Source organism: Saimiri boliviensis, chromosome 10 (genome assembly GCF_048565385.1).
Source record: "Saimiri boliviensis isolate mSaiBol1 chromosome 10, mSaiBol1.pri, whole genome shotgun sequence".
Classification (NCBI taxonomy): Eukaryota; Metazoa; Chordata; class Mammalia; order Primates; family Cebidae; genus Saimiri; species Saimiri boliviensis.
Window position 1 is genome coordinate 95,376,529 of NC_133458.1, and position 20,243 is coordinate 95,396,771.

General features: G+C 43.4%; 1 long non-coding RNA gene across 1 annotated transcript; it reads right to left on the reverse strand.

Annotated features, from left to right (window-relative positions):
• Positions 1-276: 276 nt before the first annotated feature.
• On the reverse strand, positions 277-19,701 carry LOC141580158 (uncharacterized). Its single transcript, XR_012512252.1, has 3 exons — positions 10,419-19,701; positions 1,836-1,956; positions 277-390 (listed from the first exon to the last, which is right to left on the reverse strand). It is a non-coding gene; the product is annotated as an uncharacterized LOC141580158 (long non-coding RNA).
• Between the last annotated feature and the right edge of the window lie 542 nt (positions 19,702-20,243).

The window sequence follows — 20,243 nt, forward strand, 5'->3', positions numbered from 1 at the left end:
GGGAGAGCGCATTTTTTTAGTTACCACCATCAGGAAGACAGACTTTTAAACAATATTAAGCTTGCTGTCACTCAAACATTATTCAAGCGTGTCCATACCAATGATGAATGGATACTTTCTCTAATAAGTTATTCACAAATACAGCTATAAGATATTTCCACCAAATTTACCTCAATTTCCATTATTTCAACATATATTTATGTAGGTAAATACAGATAAATGTATTTCTTTTTGTTCAAACGGAAAATATAATTTTTCATGTTTACTTACCAATGTTGCATCAAAATCCAAAGGCAGATGAGTGACGGGTGGTAAGCCTCGAGGCCACACGATGGCGCTGTTTCATCATACTTGAGACAGGTTTTAGCAATTTGCAGGAGACCACGGCCCCTGAAAACAGACCATAAATACATTAATACATTGCCTTCCCTATGTTACTCCAATTTGACAGAGAGAATCCAGTAGAACTTAACATTTAACCATTAATTTCTATAACCTATCTAAACAACAAAACAGCACCAAAATGCAAATGTAAGAAGCACGAGGAAATCATTGCTGAAAAGTGGGTTGTTGGAAAACTGATAAAGGTTTCACGCTGCTAATTTATGCTACCGCTTTTAACAGCAATAGTGCAAGCTCCCCCTGGATATGCAAGGCGTTTTCACTTTCATTCTTATATTTTGCTCTCCAAGTGATCCAGTGAAGCAAACAAGGGGGCTTTTATCTCTATTTTACAGCTAAGGAAATGGAAAAGCTTTCCTGTCACCCAAAGATTGCAAAATCTTCTGCAGCACAAAAGAGTATTTTGTCTTAACACCTTGCTGATGTTTGTAAGGAAGTGTAAGTTTCAGTAGGCACGTTACCCAAGCCACCTTGGAACTCTGGTTTTTCAGTTCATCCCACATCACGCCCAGGCAGATACGGTTGAATTCTAAGGTTTCCATTTGCTCTCATTGACCAGAGTAAGCTGGCACCCAAAGCACTGATCAGGAAGAAGGCCCGTCTTCCACCACCATGACGGAATCCCCAAGAAGCCTGTCTTCCATCCCAGACATGAAGATGATTTATTAACTGTACCCTTCAGCTGTGGAACTGAAATCTGCATTCTGTACCTCGTCCTACACGATAGGGAAACGGCAGAAAAAACAAGACACCCTCCACTCATTTCTTATTCATAGAGCAGCCAGTGTATAATATGATTACATACATGATGGATTGGATCCGACAGATAGTATAAAAGGCGAGCCAGGCAACATTAACTGGGGAATGGATTTTTCAATGATCTTCAATGTCTCTGGTAGTCAAGAGTGAAGGGAGGGTGGGGGATGAGACAAATGCAGAGACACACACATAACTTTCAGTATCAAACTTGAAAATACATTTCACTCTCAGACAAAGGCTCATTGAGTGTTTGTCCTATGCCAGGTGCTTTGGTGTGTGTTTTATGTACCCAACTTTTGGGGGGAGCAGGGGGACAGGTGCTTGCTCTGTCACCCAGGCTGGAGTGCAGTGGCACAATTTTGGCTCACTGCAACCTCTGCCTCCCAGGTTCACACAATCCTCCCATGTCAGTTTCTCTAGTAGCTTGGAATTCAGGCTAATTTTTGTGGGTTTTTTATTTGTTTGTCTTGTAGAGACAGGATCTCACCATGTTACCGAAGCTGGTCTTGAAATCCTGGACTCAAGAGACCCCCCCCACAGCCCTGGCCCCACAAAGCGCTGGCATTACAGGAGTGAGCCGCCGCACCCAGCCCCTGATTTCTTTTAATTATCCTTGTTCTACAGATAGAGCAAAAAAGAGGTTCCAAGAAGTACAGCACCTCAAGTTCACTCACCGGGTAAGTAATGAGCAGGACCCGAATCCAGACCTCGTCTTGCACACCCAAGCTGCGTTCCTCGTCCACGAGCCACCCTGCTTGCTTCCGAGACCCTGACGCTATGATGGCCGGGACCTGCCTGTATCAATGCAGACTGTTAGCAGCTGCTGACCACTCCAAATAGGTGGCACCTGAGACCAGGCGCAAACTCTCGAGAAGCAGATGAAGCTGAAGCCTGAGGCTCTTCTTCATCACAGGCCTCCGTGCGCTCTGGGAGGAGTCATTGAGTGTTCCGGGAGGAGAGGAAGCTGGCTTTCAATCAGAAAGCATTTCTAATCGGGCATTTTTGGTAAATTACCTAAAGAAATCTTCAGGAGAAAAAGGATCTAAACCTCCCTGTCACCAATAATTTTTGGTGATATCATTTTTCATTCTAAAGAAATGTTCACTTTCCTGCCTGATTTTGTATTTGTAATTTTATATTCTTTTTTAAAGAAATTATGTGAGCCTCGGGCTTCACAAAATTGGGATCTCCCCGGCCTGCGCCTTTTTTCAGCTGTTAGACATTTTGCCTCTCATCCCCTTAAAGGCGAAACAATTTATTGTGAATCCTGAAGCCATCACTGCTGGGCATAGTCCCGAAATATAGTTTTCCTGCAAAAGGAGAGGGAGTGGAGGAAGAAGAGCAGAAGGGCACAAGATTTTATATGCAGAGTTAGTCATTAATTTAATGTAAGGAAGGAAAGTCACCACTGTTACTAGCACCTCTTTAAAACAAAAAACAAAAAACAACAAAAACACCCCACTGGGTGTGGTGGCTCACACCTGTAATCCCAGAACTTTGGGAGGCCGAGGCGGGCTGATCACCTGAGGTTGGGAGTTCAAGACCAGACTTACCAACATGGATAAACTGCATCTCTACTAAAAATACAAAAAAAAATTCACTGGGCCTGGTGGCACATGTGTAATTACAGCTACTCAGGAGGCTGAGACAGGAGAATCGCTTGAATCTGGGAGACGGGGGTTGCAGTGAGTCGAGATTGTGCATTGCACTCCAGTCTGGGCAAGAGCAAACCTCTGTCTCAAAAATAAATAAATTAGCTAATAATAAAATAAGCACCCTTCCACATAGACTGGGTCTCATCTTCTCTCATGATAGTTCTAACTTCCTAAGATCGGCTTCAATGGACCATCCAGTAATAGGATAAAAGGTTCACGTTAGCCGTGGACACGGTGTGCGAAAGACAGGACCTGTATTTTGTTCCTGGGGTTTTGTGGCATATTGTTCACATGAATCATCTGATGATGTCAGCCAGCAGTGATCACTCAGGTATCCTTCCGCCTTCATCCTGCTGCTCCAGTTAGAGGGTTTCGAAAATTCTTGAACAATTCAATCACTTGTTATGGAAGGTTTCCTCGTGATCCCTGTGTCACACAGAAGTTCCCCCAAATCATCTTGGCTGCTTACAACTGCAGAGCTATGAACGGGGTGCGAGTCCTCTGGGGGAACGCCTGAGCCCTCTGAGTGGGCAGCTTGGCGTCACACCAACTTCCGGGACCCACACTACCGGGGTTCACCACTTACACTGAGCAAGCTGGCAAATCCCCTAATGGGAGCCTTGTTTCACGCCCTCCGTAGACGTCATCTTTGCTTTTAGGTAGCATTTATCACCCGAGGATTAGGGGTCAGGCCCATGTCATTCTGGGTTCTTGGGGCCAGAGCACGTCAAATGACAAAATAAAAGGGGTTTAATCATCTTCAGAAACATAAACAAATATTCACACTGGAGATGTCTATTTTTTCCATTTCTTTTTATGAAACATGTATTTATTTATTTATTTATTTATTTGTATTGATTGAAGAGACAGGGTCTCACTATGTTGCCCAGGCTGGTTTTGAACTCCTGGACTCAAGTGATCCCCCCCCCCCCACCTCGGCCTCCCAGTGTTGGGACTCCAGGAGTGAGCCAGTGCACCTAGCCCCTGATCTCTTTTAATTATCCTTGTTCTACAGATATGATCATTGAAGGTATCTGTAATTGTAATTTTGTATTCTTGAATCCAGACCTTGTCTTGCATACCCAAGCTGCTCTCCTGGTCCATGAGCCGCCCTGCTTGCTGCCAGAATCCTGGTGCTATGATGGCCAGGACATACCGTAATGGATACAGACTGCTATCAGCTGCTGACCACTCTAAACAGATGGCGCCTGAGGCTGGATGCAAAATTCTGAGAAGCAAGTTAAGCTGAAACCTGAGGCTCTTCCTCATCACGGGCCTCTGTGAGTTCTGGGAGGAGAACTTTATGGTTCTAAAGCACAGGCTGATGTTTAAGCATTCACAGGGATAGAAAAGAAAAAAGAAGGAGAAGGGTCTTTAAATGTGGGGGCAGGGGAAAGGGGGTAGTGGAACTTCATCTGCTGGGTGTTCATACAGAGCAGAAATAAAGAAGTGGTGTTTATCCTACGAAGCCTATAATCTTGAGGAAATCCAGCTGTGGCTGACCCAAAGGACTTCTGCAAACTGACTCTTCACAATATCTGACCCTCCAGGCTCTTTGTTCTGTGTTGTCCTGCACTGATATGGCCTAAAATCAAAACTGCTTTCATAGCTAGGAACCAATTAGCTCTAGTCTAGAATTAAACTTTTTGGTCATTAATTTTGATTAATTGCTAAAAGAAGTGTTGGCGCCTATACTCCTGAATACAATTTTATTTTCTGGAAACGAAACTTACTTTACAAAAAAAAAAAAAAAAAATCTGTATCATAAATTCACCATCCAGGCTTGAGTGGTTTGACGTTTGGGTGCTGTATCTTGAGACAGTTAAACACATAATGCATGTGCCTATACCCTTAAATACAATTTTATTTTCTGGAAACGGAAAACTTATTTTATAAAAAAAAAAGTCAGCTCTATCATAAATTCACCAACCAGGCTTAAATGGTTTGACGTTTAGGTGTTGTATCTTGAGACGGTTAAACACATAACTGAAGCTCACGTGTAGATGCAGAGGTACTCTTAAAATTTTCCTCCTTGCAGATGACGCATAACTCCAGAGAGTAGCTTTGTCTTAATTCTCTGGGTTTCCATTCTTAAAAGAAAAAGCTATCCTCAAAGGACTTTACAGGGGTACTAATTACACGTCACCTATCGACAGAAGAAAGCCATTATGACAGTCTCTAGCTGTCTGAAATTTAAGTAGGTTTACCAAAGCTCTTAAGATGACATACACATGCATTTGTAGGTCGGTTCCTGTTCCACTGGGGTTAACTAAACTGTCTGGAGATGGGCGAGGAGAAGAAAGAAAGGGGGCACTTGCAAAGCAGCTGGCTTGACTTTGGAGGAAAAAAATTCTGGGGAAGTTTTTGAGGTCCGGCTGAGAACCAAGAGCGACAACAACGCATCTATCTATCTATCTATCTATCTATCTATATATATATTTTTTTCAGCTCATCGTGTCATTTTTCATGTAGCAACTTCCTTCGAGGCATTCGGTAAACGCTCCTGGTCGGATATTTCTAGCCACAGGATGCTCTTTCTGTTTGAAATGGAAGTAGCTTCGAATTCTCTCTGCAAAAAGTAGAGGTCCGGAATCCCGGCGGGAGGAGCAAAGGGTCACTGGGTGGTGGAAAGCGGCGGCGAGGGCTCGCAGGAAGAAGGGTGGGGCGTGGGAAGGAAAGCGCGCGGCGCGGAGGCGACACAGGCCGCTCGCACTCCGCGAAGCCAGAAGTTACCAGGCTCCGGGAGCCACGCCCACTGCCCCCAGCCCGTTCCCTCCTGGGCTTCCTTCTTCAAAAGCCATTTGTTTCAGTGCCTCTCTTCCGTGTGCTACAAAGAGAAGTGACCGCTAGAGGGCAATACGGTGCAAAATAAGAATGGGATCGCGCATGAGGAGAGCGGAAATAACAGGCATATAGATAAAATGCAATACAGGTATTGTGCAGAAATGTGATGAGTAGGTTTTCCAAACCACCTTCTGCATAGCCATTCAGCCCCTCAAATATACACACTTAACTGAATGGCAAAGTATCTGCACTACAGAAGCTAACCCACCATTTTTTTTTTTTCTTTCTTTCAGTTTCTGAGAGTCGGAAGGAATTTTAGGGAATATTGAACTCCTCGACATCAGAACAGGCTCGTTTCTGGAAGCGTTCACCGTTCATAAGCCCAGGTATAAGATCAAAGTCGTGGTTCTCAACCAGGGAGTGAGCGTGCCTTCCAAGGAACATTTGGCCTTGTTGGGAGAGATTTGTGGTTGGTTGTCACGGCTGGGGGGATAGGGTGGACATAGATACTAGCACCTAGTGGGTGGAGGCCAGGGATGCCACTCAACATCCCACAATGCACAGGACAGCCTCCAATAACAAAGAATCATCCACCCAGATGTTCATAGTGCCAGGACTGTGGAACCCTGGTCAAACACGGGTGAGGAGCTTGTAGCTACATTTCCATCAAGTGAGGGTGCGGTTAGTCCTTCAGTGCTTCAGCTCTTCTCAATGTTGACAGCCATCTGCTATGCACTGTGCATGTTTCCCCTAAGTAGACCTGCTCCTTCTGATCGAAGTGAGTTGCTGCAGGTAAGCTGGTCCTTCAGATTCCTACAGCACAGAGACTCATTTACCGCAAGGCATCTGCCCACCAGGACTCTCAGAGCCTTCTGCTGTGGATTCCCCAGCCCATCCTTTAGTGAGTCTCTAGGCACTTTAATATGGACCTGGCTTCATCCACGTACTAGCTGTGTGACCTCGAACAAGTCTTTCAGCCTCCTCTGTAAAATGGCGATGATAATGGCACCCACTTCCTGGAGTCTTGTAAGGAGCAAATGAGCTTATATGTAGAAAGCCTACCAGGGTGTAGGCATTTTTCTTCTCTTTTTCCCATAGTAGATAATTCATTCTTTGTTTCCCCTTTAAAGGATTTAGCCCAAAGGTTATGTGCAGCATCTGTCCTTGTCTTATTACATTTATTTTTTTTAAGATCTTCTTTTAATGTGTCATTACTACATACTTCATTTTCATCTTACTATGATTCAATTATTTTGTCCAGAGACAGTGCAGACAAATTCTATACCCAGCCTGCCTGAGACTGAACCCTGCTCTGCCCCTCCATAGACAGTTGATCTTGAGCGAATTATTTAACCTCCTTGAACCTCAGTTGTCCCATTTCTAAAATGGGTGTAATAATGGTACTCATCATCATGCAGATTAAATTAATTAATATTGTAAGAATACTTGGAAGAGTGCCTGGCTCATAGTACTACTAAATAAAATAGAAATACATGAAAACGATGGTGATGAGATTAATTCTATTTCCCTCAACACATAAAAACCCAACCTAAATGCACCAAAGTAACAACTGATGGGTTGGCTGAGGCTAAACTTACAGTGGCAGGATTCCAAGGCCATTCATCTACAGGGAGGGGCTTGAGGGGAGAGCCTCCTTTGCATCGAAGAACATCCATAGTGCAGGAGCTCTGCATTTGGTCCAATCCTCTAATTTTACTAAGAAGGCAACTTGAGCACAGGGTCAGTGGTGCACAGCAGGGAAATAGGACCAGGACCTGCCGGTCAACACCACAGCTCACTCCTTTTGGCCGACATTCAGTTGCTTCCATCAATAACCACGGTATTGATCTGACACTGTTACTAACCTCTGTGACTTGCAATCCGGTTCCCCGTATCCTGCCATGGCATTGTGTGGCTTATCATTTGCCCTCTGAGAATATTTGATGCCTCAAGGGACACTCAATTCAAAGTACCTGGAAAATATTCGCTGATTTTTAATTCTTCTACTAGTGGACTGGACTTCACCTTGAATAGAATATCACTAATACCACGGAAAGAAAAAGTCAAAGGAAATAACTTGAAATAGTGAACACTACACAACTAGCATATTAGGATTTTTTTCTTGAAAAATCTGCTGTCCTTCAAGGATCACTCCTCGAATACTCACCCCATGAGCACCGTGTAGTTACCCAGATGTGTTTCTTACACTGTGTTGTAATACAAGTTTATTCTTCTCCCCATTCTATGACATCCTAAAGGCAGGATGGTCATTTTCAACTGTGTCCTCAGCAGTGCAGGCACAGTGCCAGGCACACAGTCAGTCTTCATAAATGTTTGCTACTGCTTTGAATGATGACACCACAGTCACCACCACAGGAAGCAGATTGCAAGTCACGGTCTCAGGCCCAGCAGGGCAGCATTTTTCCAGAGCATGGCATGTGGAGCATTGCCAAGATGGTTTTAGGTGGAAAGAGAGTGATTTTAGATAGGATATGGACAAGGTATAGAACAACATTGAATCATATAATGAGAAAAAGTTATTCCTTACCCAGTGATACTTCAACATTTCTAATTTCTTCCCCCCCCCCCTTTTTTTTTATCTCTTTTCTGAAGACTGAGTTTTCTCTTGTTGCCAGACTGGAGTGCAGTGGTGCAATCTCGGCTCACTGCAACCTCCGCCTCCTGGGTTTAAGCGATTCTCCCGCCTCAGCCTCTCAAGGAGCTGGGATTACAGGTGCCCACCACCATGCCTGGCTAATTTTTGTATTTTTAGTAGAAATGGGGTTTCTCCATGTTGGTCAGGCTGGCCTTACACTCCTGACCTCAGGTGATCCTCCCACCTTGGCCTCCCAAAGTGCTAGAATTACAGGCGTGAGCCACCATGCCCAGCCAACATTCCTGATTTCTTCAGGGAGAAAGTCTCCAGTGGTAATACGTCTTGATCTCTCATCCTCTCTCTCTTTCTCTCTCCCCTATCATCATCTTTTGGACAAATTAAATACACCCAAGGCTAAAAGCCAAGAATGTTTAGCAGGTAATAATATCTACCTAGAATTTAATACATTGTTCTTATTATATCTGTTTATGACCATCTCTTCTGCACAGCAAGTGGTAACATCAGTCTTCATTTTCCATCTCTGGGCAAGGCAGTTGTGCTCAGCAAATACCCCCGGTGCGCCTCTCTACTTCCAGCCCCTTTGCACCTAGGAGGGGTCATGTGACTGATCTTCACCAATGAAATGGGGCAGAAAACTACATAAGCTCTGGGCTAAGGCACTGACGAGCAGGTGCACAGCCCTCCAGTCATTCTTCCTCTGCATCAGTGGCCCTGGAGGTCACATTGTGAGATGGTGGCATTCTACAATGGAGTAAGACTGGATCTAGCCATTGCCATCTGTCTCCAAGAAAAGCTGCCCTGGAAAGTCATCTGATTTGCAGTGGATTTCACAGGAATGAAAACCAAACCTTTTTATTTTATTTTACTTCAAGTTCCAGGATACAACTGCAGAACGTGTAGGTTTGTTACGTCAGAATACACGTGCCATGGTTGTTTGCAGCACCTATCAACCCGTCATCTAGATTTTAAGCCCTGATGCATTAGCTATTTGTCCTAATGCTCTTCCTACCCTCATTCCCCTATCTACCCACTCGTGCTGGTGTGTGATGCTCCCCTCCCTGTGTCCATGTGTTCTCATTGTTCAACTCCCACATATGAGTGAGAACATGTGGTGTTTGGTTTTTTGATCCTGTGTTAGTTTGCCGAGAATGATGGCTTCCAGCTTCATTCATGTCCCTGAAAAGGACATGATCTCATTACTTTTTACAGTTGCATAGTATTCCATGGTGTATATGTACCACATTTTCATTATCCAGTCTATCATTCATGGGCATTTGGGTTGGTTCCAAGTCTTTTCTATCGTAAATAGTGCTTCAATAAATGTACATGTGCATGTATTTTTATAGTAGAATGAGTTGTATTCTTTTGGGTATATACCCAGTAATGGGATTGCTGGGTCAAATGGTATTTCTGGTTCTAGATCCTTGAGGAGTCGCCACTCTGTCTTCCCCAATAATTTATATTCCACCAACAGTGTAAAGTGTTCTTATTTCTCCACAGCCTTGCTAGCATCTATTATTTCTTGACTTTTTAATAATTGCCATTTTGACGGGCATGAGATGGTATCTCATTGTGGTTTTGATTTGCATTTCTCTAACCATCAGTGATGCTGAGCTTTTGTTCATATGGAAAACCAAAGCTTTGCTGTGTTAAGCCTTTGCAATATCAGGGTTTATTTGGTACTGCAACAAAGCCTAGCCTATTCTGACTAATAAAACAGTGTTTTAAAGCTTCTAAAATTATAAATAAGTAAGTGAATTTAAAGAGTATTAGCTACATAATGGTCCAGAACGTATGAAAAATGTTTGAAAGTGATATCCAAAATGTCACCTACTGCTTATAGTCTTAAAGTTGATTCTAAAAAGAGTGAAAAGTCACTACCCACCTCCTCTCACCAGGTTTCCCGGAGAGACCCAGACCAGGCTAGGGTAAAGTGTAGCTCAGGGCTATAACAGAACAAAGTGAAATTGTAGTTTCGAGGATCAAATTTGCTGCCCTTTTGGCAATCAGCTAAATGAACTGACCCTAAAAAGCAGAAGCAGTGTAATTAGAGTCATTAGGAGTCCAGAGAAGCAGACTTAAAATTATCCACTTTTTCCTGGGTGGTTTGACATTCTCTCACTATCTTTGATTTTGTGAAGCTCAGCTTTTCTACGGCCCTGCCACTTTATAGATCGGAAGCATGATTTCAGACCACATACCTCAAGGCCAGTTTTGCCTTGTCCAGTCCTCGTGGTCTCACATGAAGTCCAGTTACGTGTTCAATCCCATTATGCTAGACAGACAATGGAGGCACACATAGTTTTCATCTTGGGGATGATTCAGTGTTGATCAAAAGTTATATTGTTTCGAAGTAGGAAGCAAGATGCACAGACTCGCTTGCCTCCAATTAATTTCTCTTCCTGAAAGAAAAGTCCGGATGGAAAGAATCTTGAGACTTAGGTATCTCTGGGGCGCTGCAACAAAGTAGGAAAAACACAAAACAAGTCATTAGGAAACCTGACTCCAACCTTAGTTCAGATGTTTGGCTTTGACCAAGCCCCCTTGCCTCTGGGTGCCTGTTTTCCATCTTTAAAATGGAAGTATCAACAGTTACTTTAGCCAGGTGACTTGTAGTGATGTGGAGGCAGATGACAGGCATGGCAGTGCTGTGCAAATCACATGACTAGCAGCGAACACACCCTGAGTTCTGGGTTCTCACCGCATAATGGACTCCGGGCACTTTTCACACTTAACTCATTTAATCCTTAGAATGACATATGCAGAAATTATACTATTATCCTTTTTTTTTTTTTTTTTTTTTTTTTTTTTGAGACAGAGTTTCACTCTTGTTGCCCAGGCTGGGGTGTAATGCTGCAATCTCAGCTCACTGCAAACTCCGCCTCCCGGGTTCAAGCAATCTTCTGCTTCAGCCTCCCAAGGAGCTGGGATTACAGGCATTTTGCCACCACACCTGGCTAATTTTTTGCATTTAGTAGAGACGGGATTTCACCATGTTGGTCACCAGGCTGGACTCGAACTCTTGACCTCAGGTGATTCACCTGCTTTGGCCTCCAAAAGTGCTGGGATTATAGGCCTGAGCCACCGTACTGGCCTAACGCCTTTCACAGATGAGAAAACTAAGACTTAATCGGAGAGGGTCAGTCACTTTCTAGAAGTCACTCAGTTACTAAGGGGTGGAGCCAGAACTCAAAGTCAAGTGCCAGTGGCCTTGGATCTGGGACCCATCGGAATCTGTGCCCCTCAAAGCAAGGTGTGGCTTGTTATGGACTCTGGGTCCAGCTTCTCTGGACTGTGACACAGCCCTGTGTTTTGAAACTCCATTTTTTCACATGGGGTTAACCCAAAGAGCCTGCTGGGAGAGGCTAGGCCGCTGCAAGCCCTGCCAGCAAGTTACACGCTGCTTAGCAACCGCTGAAAACAAGCAGCGCTCTAGCAGGAAGGGAAAATGAGCCTCAGGCTGGGTGGCAGGAGCGAAGGAAGGGGAGGAATCGGGCCTTGCCCAATCCGGTTGGGTTTGTGCAGTGATGGGCATGCGCTAATCTGAATGCTTTCCCCTTAGTGTTACCTGGTCCCTATGCTGATGAGATGCCAGGATCCACGAGGAAGATAGAAAATGAAAAGATCTCATCACCTAAGTCCAACCTCGACCTTGCCATTTGGGCTGCCTGTGGAGGTGTGCACAGGCACCAGCCCTCAAGGGGCCTGGAGATGGGCCGTAAAAACAGCTCAGTTCTCCGAAGCTGCTGAGACCCTGAGAGAAGACAATTTCAAACAAATAAGAAAGCCTCGATAAGGCTCCAACTATCCAGGAAAGAAAGTAGGGGAGCATTTCGAACTTCGAGCTAAAAGGTTTGAGGTTACAATAACCTGCAGTTTGCCCAGGATATCTTTCTTTTGCTTGAGTAATTTCAAAACATCTCAAAATAATCTATGCAGTAAGAGCCACTTCATGAAAAGCAATTAATTACTTGACATTTTGATTAATGTAAAGAATTTGAGGAATGTGAGTTTCAGGAAGGTTAATGAGAATGTCTTCTCAAAGGAGTTCTCTAACGGAAATAACAAGTAAAGTACCGTGAATGGAAGACCAGCATATCTGGAAACTAGTGTTGTCCTTGCGACCAGCTGCCTGTATGTCTTTAGGCACGTCATTTATGTATCATCTCATCACACATCTAAAGACCCAGGCTCAGGGGGAAAGACACAATGGCACTGTCTGGCCCTGGGTTTGCTTAATGTCTCTGGTGAAGACTGAGGCCTGAACAAGCCGGTAGCAGCCAGCACGGTCCATGCACTGTGTGCGCACCGTGGGAAGGCACTATGGAGTCGCTGAAGCTCCAGTGGAATCCAGAGGACGAAGACAAGCTCGGTATGTGTAGAAAGGGGAGACGGGTATTGCAGGAGGAAGGAACTGCGTGTACTGACTTTTGGTGGAATGATGTGAAGCTTCATGGATCACAAAGGACTGGGGCACAGTGAGTTTGCAGGGACATGGCAGAGGATACCCCTGGAGAAGTAAGCCAAGCTCAGATTCATTCCACAGTGCAGTCAACACATGGAGTCCCTACCATGCGCCGGGCAATGTGAGAGCAACTGGGATAGAAAAAATCCCAGCCTTTACAGAAACTCCATTGGCACAGAGTGGAATAAGGTCCTGACGTTGAAGGAAGAGACAACAGGTAAGACAAGTGAAACACAACATATATTACGTGACAAGGACTAAGGCCAAATGCACCTATGGGGAGGGAGATAAGGAGGCTGCATTTTAGTTTGAACGCTTGAAACATGTTTTATAGGAGGCAAGAGAACAAGCCTTGTTGGTGGCTAAGTGGAGAACATTCCAGAAAGAGCATATAGGACCTAAGTACTATTTTAGCTCATTTGTACTACTATAACCATATTCCTGAGACTGGGTAATTGATAAATAATAGAAACTTGTTTCTCACAGTTCTGGAAGCTGGGAAGTCCAAAGTCAAAGAACCAGCAGGTTGGTGTCTGGTGAGGGCTGCTCTCTGCATCCAAGATGGTGCCTCAGATGCTGTGTCCTCACACGATGGAAGGGCAGAAAGGTCCTGAGAGCTCCCTTTAACCTCTTATAAAAGAGGCTGCTAATTCCATTCATGAGGGCGCTGCACCTCCTAAAGACACCACCTCTTCATACCATCGTGTTGGCAGTTAAGTTTCAACATATGAATCCGGGAGACACACCCAGACCATAGCTAGTACAAGGGGGCAAGCTTTGTCTTCACAGCTACGGAGATAATGGAGTTTCATCCCAGAATCCAAACAAGCACATTTCAGTTTTTGAAAGGACCACTTTTACACCTCTAGATAGCAGACAGGTAGAGGGAGGCGTTGGGAAACAACTGGAAACTTTCAGAAAAGACAAAGAGGGGTCTAAGTGAGAAGGAGTCAGTGCCAGGGTGGGGTTTGGGAACAGAGATGGTAGAACTAGTGGCTGGTAGGAGCTACTGCTGTGTAAGGCCAGCTGTGGAGGGCAGAGGGTAGATGACAGAGGTGACAGAGACTGTTGGGACAGAAAGGGGTTACAAGGTGATGTTTGAGATGACCACCTACTTACTATGCCCAGTCCTTGGTAAGGTGTCCTGATGTCACAGCTCTCAGCAGGACAAGAAGGGCAGCCTGCACCCTGCCTCCTGCAGTCACCTGTGCACATGAAGGGCTGCTCTTCATGCTTGGGGCCAGCATGTCTCTCCATGTGTCCCAGCAGCATGGCCCCACTGCACTAGGAAGGATGCATCTCATGCCACCAGCTGGCAAACCTTTTCATTGTAAAAGTCACACCCTCCCCTGAAAGCACAAGCCAGTGAACATTTCCGAGTGGAGGAGAATGCCCTGGTGTCTGTTAATTAGCCGAGGAGCCATGCTTGTGTCCCAGCACAGGGTGACTGTACAGTCAGTTGTATCCAATCTGCTGCATCAAGCTAATTTGTTTTCAGATATAAATTAAAGCTGCTGTCCCAAAGCCACTGTTCTGCTTTCCTATAGAAACACTTCATTCTGCGTTTAATTAATTTTAAAGAAGAATAAAATATGTGCCGACAACTGCACAAATCTTAAAGTGCACAGTTTGATAAACTTTCACAAAGTGAACACACCTGTGGCGCCAGCCTGTAACTCAAGAAATGGAACATTCTGGCACCCCAAAATTTCTTGCCTATCTCAGTCACCACCCCTTCCACTTAAAATGTATGTTGGATAAGATATGTCAGCTAATTCTGCAAGGTCTACCATGGCATAGTGGAGACCCGTGCACAACTCACAGGCAGAAGGCACAAACAGGAGAAGTCATAAACTGTCACATAAAGTAAGAAAGACAGGGTGGAAAGGCCAGGAGTGAAAAAGGACATCAGGAAAGCGGGCTCAAGTTCATAGGACAATGTGTGACTTGACATTCCTGATGGATGCCAGTGGTTCAGTGCTAGGCAGACCTTCCGAGATTACAGCTTCCATTCAAAGCTCAGCCCTGGCTGGCAACCTGAAACCCAACGCCATGAGCCGCGAGCATGTGTAAGCCCAGCACGGATTAGGGTGGTGGGAGGCCCTTCCAGCGGCTGCTTCCCCTCTGTGCACCATTACCCAGAAGGCAGGGGTGCCCTGGGAGCTACAACAATACTAAGTAATTAAGATAAAATGTTCTTGGCTGTGTCTCAGTCATATTCTTTTATGACAAGAACAAAGGGTTAGTTGATGAACTAATTTTTGGTGGGGAAAACTGCAGCATCCATTATTAAATGAATGCTTTGGATTTTTGTTTGTTTGTTTTTCAACATCCCCATTATAATTTCAGTTCAGATACTCCAAAGCTCATGTTTCCTAATTTATTATTGCTTGCTACGGTCCTCAGGGATACAGTAATTGAATTTTACTGGCATGATTACCATATCCATCAACAAGCGAGTCTTCCTGAAATAAATCAGTCAAAGCCTGTTGGTTGGCCCACTTTGCGTCACAGGAGAGGTGCCCAGAGCAGAGTCCGGTCTCAGCAGAAAGGTGTAGTGTTTCTCTGGCCAGTGCAACAGGCTGCTGCCTGTCAGCCAAGTGCAAAGGAGGCTGTGTGTGGCCAGCTCTGAACATCTGTGGAAGCGGTAGAAGCACGGGGACATTAGAAGAAGAGAAAAATCTCTCTCCAAAGGGATTGCCCCCCAAATGACCAGATTCTAATTCTACTGCAGTCAAAAATAGGCGTGCTTCCGGGAGACGGGGATCTGCATACTTGGATGAGATCCAGGAAATTCCATGATGAGATGTTAAAAATTCCATCTTAAAAAAAAAAAAAAGCAGATGGACAGACTACATCCTCTGCTTCTTACATCCAAAACAGGAAAATAAAAGTCGTGATTTTAGATGCATTGTAGGGCTGCACAGGCGCATAGAGATCATCTAAATCCAGACTCCTCATTTCACGTGAGAGTCTTAGGGTCAAATGAATTCTTATCTCAACGTGGTATTTAAGATTTTTTTTTTTTTTTTTTTTGATACGCAGTTTTGCTCTTATTACCCAGGCTGGAGTGCAATGGCGCGATCTCGGCTCACCGCAACCTCCGCCTCCTGGGTTCAGGCAATTCTCCTGCCTCAGCCTCCTGAGTAGCTGGGATTACAGGCACGCGCCACCACGCCCAGTTAATTTTTTGTATTTTTTAGTAGAGACGGGGTTTCACCATGTTGACCAGGATGGTCTTGATCTCTTGACCTCGTGATCCACCCGCCTCGGCCTCCCAAAGTGCTGGGATTACAGGCTTGAGCCACCGTGCCTGGCCGATATTTAAGATTTTTTTTAAAAGCTGCCTGCATCCTTCAAAAATTGACACCCAAACACAAAGTGCATAGGACTGGGCTGTCGCTGGCCTCCTCCAAGCACCTGGGGGAAGCCACTGAACTCTGAGCCTTGTTGCTTCATCTGGAAATGGAAATAGGCACATTATTGGCTTGTGTGAGAACTGAAATTAGACATACAAGTGTCTAACAAAGTTCCGGGCATTCAATCTTGGCTGAATTTCATTCTACTTTGATATTTGTTAAGGAAATAGGAAATTTATTTTTAAAACACGGTATTACTAGGAAGTCAAGTGGCTGAGAAGACCAGATGCTTACAAAGGAGCTGCTCCTTCCCAAGCAGTACCCCTCCATAAGGCAGGCCTCTCAGGTGAGCACCTGCAGATTTCTAAAGGAATAAGGCCAAGGACTTTGAATAATTTTGCCTGAGCAGCTAAAATTCACATGCCACTGGGAGTCTGCAAAAGGCTCTGGAGCCTTAGTGCTCTTTGACTCATACATCATATTTCATTTTAAGTCAGATGCCCTCAGGGTCCTCTGACAGTAGGTGACTGCTCTGATGAATGAGTAGGCTCGTGCTTCATCCCCCAGGCCTCACATTTCCACATCCAGATCCGTCGTCAGGAAAGATCGACTGTTCTGTCATTTCTTCTGCTGTCTTCCTGCCTCTTTCTTGTGTAATTCATAATTAGGCAAAAGCTCCCAAGTGAATCCCCATCAATGGATTGGATGCTGCTATGGGTTATACAGTGTCTCCCCTTCAATTCATATGTTGAAGTCTTCGCCCCCAGTAGCTCAGACTGTGGTCTTATTTGGAAATAGGGTTGTTGTGAGTATCATTAGTTAAGTTGAGGTCATATTAGAATAAGGTAGGCCCCTAATCTAACATGACTGTTGTCCTTATAAAGAGAGGAATTTATACACACTTAGTCCCAATAGGAGGACACCAAGTGAAGATGAAGGCAGAGATCAGGGTGATGTACCCACAAGCCAAGGGACGCCCAAGAATGCCAGCAAAACACAGAAAGCCAGGCCAGGGGCATGGGACAGTGGAACAGATTTCAAACTCCAGGCCAGAAAGCAGTCAGCACCATCCTGGGGTGGGGGCAGGATACAGCACCAGCATTATCCAGGGTCACATCCCTCACTCTGGCCTCCCTGAATTAGATGGCAATCCGGCAATCCTAGCCTGAGAGATGATAACAGAGATTGTCTATTTTTTGCAGCCTTACTTGGCTCCCTTATAAGGAAAAACTATGCCCCTTCAAGTCTTGCAGACTGAGGAGCTATTGTGAATCTGATCTTTTAGATGACAGCCTAATGCCATTTTCCCATTTCAGTAAAAATAGAAAAAAGTTAAAAGAGGAAGATGTAAGAACCAAATACTCTTTGTCTTGCTCTCTCTCTAACGCTCTCCTTCTGCCACACACACAAACACCACACAGCTATACACATAAATTCTTTTCCAATGGACCGTGCCTCCGTTTCTGGCTATGTATGCACAAGAATAGAGATATTGGTGTCTGTCCCCTGGAGTAATGATGATAAATATGTCAAGGTCAGCAGCTTCATCAGCCATTGAGACAGTTCACTCTGGCAACTGCAGATAATCATTCACCTGGTGGGACCAGTTGCCTATACCTTAATTCATGCCTCACGGTGTTGCTGAAATGTCCCTTATCTCACAAAAACACTTGTCTTATGTCTTTCTGGTGCAGAAAGAAATTCATAAATTATTACTATGCCTTGGATTTTTTTGGTCTCAGTCCTGATTTTGTGGGGGAAGAAGTTACTCAGGAATTGGATGAGGTGAAAAATAAAGTCATCAGTGTGCATGCAACAATATCAGGTTCTGTGTCCTATAAAGCAAAAACTCAGACTCAGTAGATCCAAAAGATCTTTGATGAAAAATTTCGCCTACCATCACTCCCTTCTTAATAGGACTAATGCTTTAACGGGATTTTTAAAATTCTACTAGCATTTACCATGAACCTACTACGTGAAATACGCTATGCTAGGCGTATCCCGGATTTATTATATACAATATGAAATCTACAAATAGCGCACTAAGGGGAGAAATCTGTATCATATTATCCAGATGCTCATTTTTGAAAACTATTATTTCCGCATTAAAGACAGAAAAAATAATGTGCTTCCAGTCAAATGTACTATCTTACAGTATCTGTCCATTTTAACCACGACTATATAAATGCATATTTGGGCGAAATTACAGCTGTGAAATGACTTGCCCCACGCACGAATGAGTATTACTTTTATGAACAGTGTCTGGCATGTGTGTCTCAGTGGGAAAGGACTGGACAGCTGCCTTGCAGCATTCATCAATAAGCAGGTATCCAGGAATTCTATTCTAAGCCAGCCAGGCCCTGTGGAGACACAAAGAGAAATACAAGATAGAATTCTTGTCCTTAGGGAGCTCACAAACCAGTGGAAAGAACTAACCCTACATGTCAAGACAGAGTGAAGTATTTATGGCTGCAAGATGAACTGCACGTCCTTCATTAAATATTTAAGTGTAAATAATGTAACACTGGATAGCGCCCCATACATGTGTTACACAAATTTAAAAAAATAGGTGGGAAAAAAGACCAAATTGGTTAGAACTGAAGCTTTACATGGGAGGGAAAAAATCTTTACCATGCACCATAAGAACAATCTCTTGATGTTACACAGTTATCATGTGTACACGTGAGGTGACAAAAGTTATCAGGATTGACAGCAAGGACTCTGGAGCCAGCCAGTGTCACTTCCAATCCAGCTCCAACAGCTCCCTACTCAGCGACCTCCGTCAAGACACATAACTTCTCTGTGTTTCAGTCTCCTCTCTTCTGAGAAAGTAACACTACCTACCTTACAGAGTAGATTTTATGAGGCCTGAATGAATTAGTGTAGCAATAGCTCTTAAAATCATGCCTGGCACAAAATAGATGCTTATAAAGTTCTGCCAAATTAAATAAGCAAAATACCCTATGCCTCAAAGTAGTTTATGCTTAACGAGTCTTACATAAGTTAAATAATATGTGTGTAGGTATACATGCATGTACATATGTATGTGTATGTGTGTATATATATACAGGTATGTATGTACATATATGTATATATGTGTACATATGTATATAAGTGTATATTATGTATGTGTATATATGTATACTTGTGTGTGTGTGTGTGTGTGTGTGTGTGTGTGTGTGTGTGTGGACAGAGAAAGAGAGAGAGAGACAGGCTTTGGCTCTGTCACCCAGGCTGGGAGTGCAGTGGCGTGATCACAGCTCTCTGCACTGCAGCCTCTGACCTCCCAGACACAAGCAATCCTCCCACCTCAGCTTCCTGAGTAGCTGGGACTACATGCATGTGCTACTGCTCGGCTAGTCATTTTTTCTAACTTTTTAGAGAGACGGGATCTTCCTGTATTGAACTACTGGCCTCAAGGGATACTCCCACCTCAGCCTCCCAAAGTGCTAGGATTGCAGACATAAGCCATCATGCCTGCTCTTAATACATGTATAAAACCAAGATTAAAAATCACAAATACAACTTCTCCCTTCTATAAGATTTGCCATATTGTAAGTCAATAATACCTTTAATGTAGGCAATATTAAAATTAAGCATTTTTATTTTCTTTTTAACAATGAGCTACTTATTTGTTTATCTACAATTTTGAGACTTGGTGATGACTGTCTAGTATTAATATATATTATTAGATTAATATATAATACTATAATAATATATATTATAATTTATAATATAATTATAGTGTAATTACTATACTATATAGTATAATATGTTACATAGTATATAGTATATTGTATAATATAATAAAATATAGTATAATTATTATACTATATATTATAATATACTAACATATTATAATATACTAATATAATATATATTATGTTTATATATTTAATATAATTATAGTATATTATAGTATAAAATAATATATATTATAGTATTAATATATATTATTATATTAATATATAATACAGTATCATATATTTGCCATAAACCTTGCCAGGAGAGGACCACCTATGAATTATTCCACAAAATAAGAGTTCTATTGTATCTAATCCATTGTGCTCCTCTTCCCCAACCAATTTTGGTTTCAGATTGAGCATTTGTTTAAAATTTAATGTGCACAACAGACAGTTATTGCTTTATTGCAAGACAGGATTTCTTTCTAATCTTCGTTGTATCATTCCAATTTTAGTATA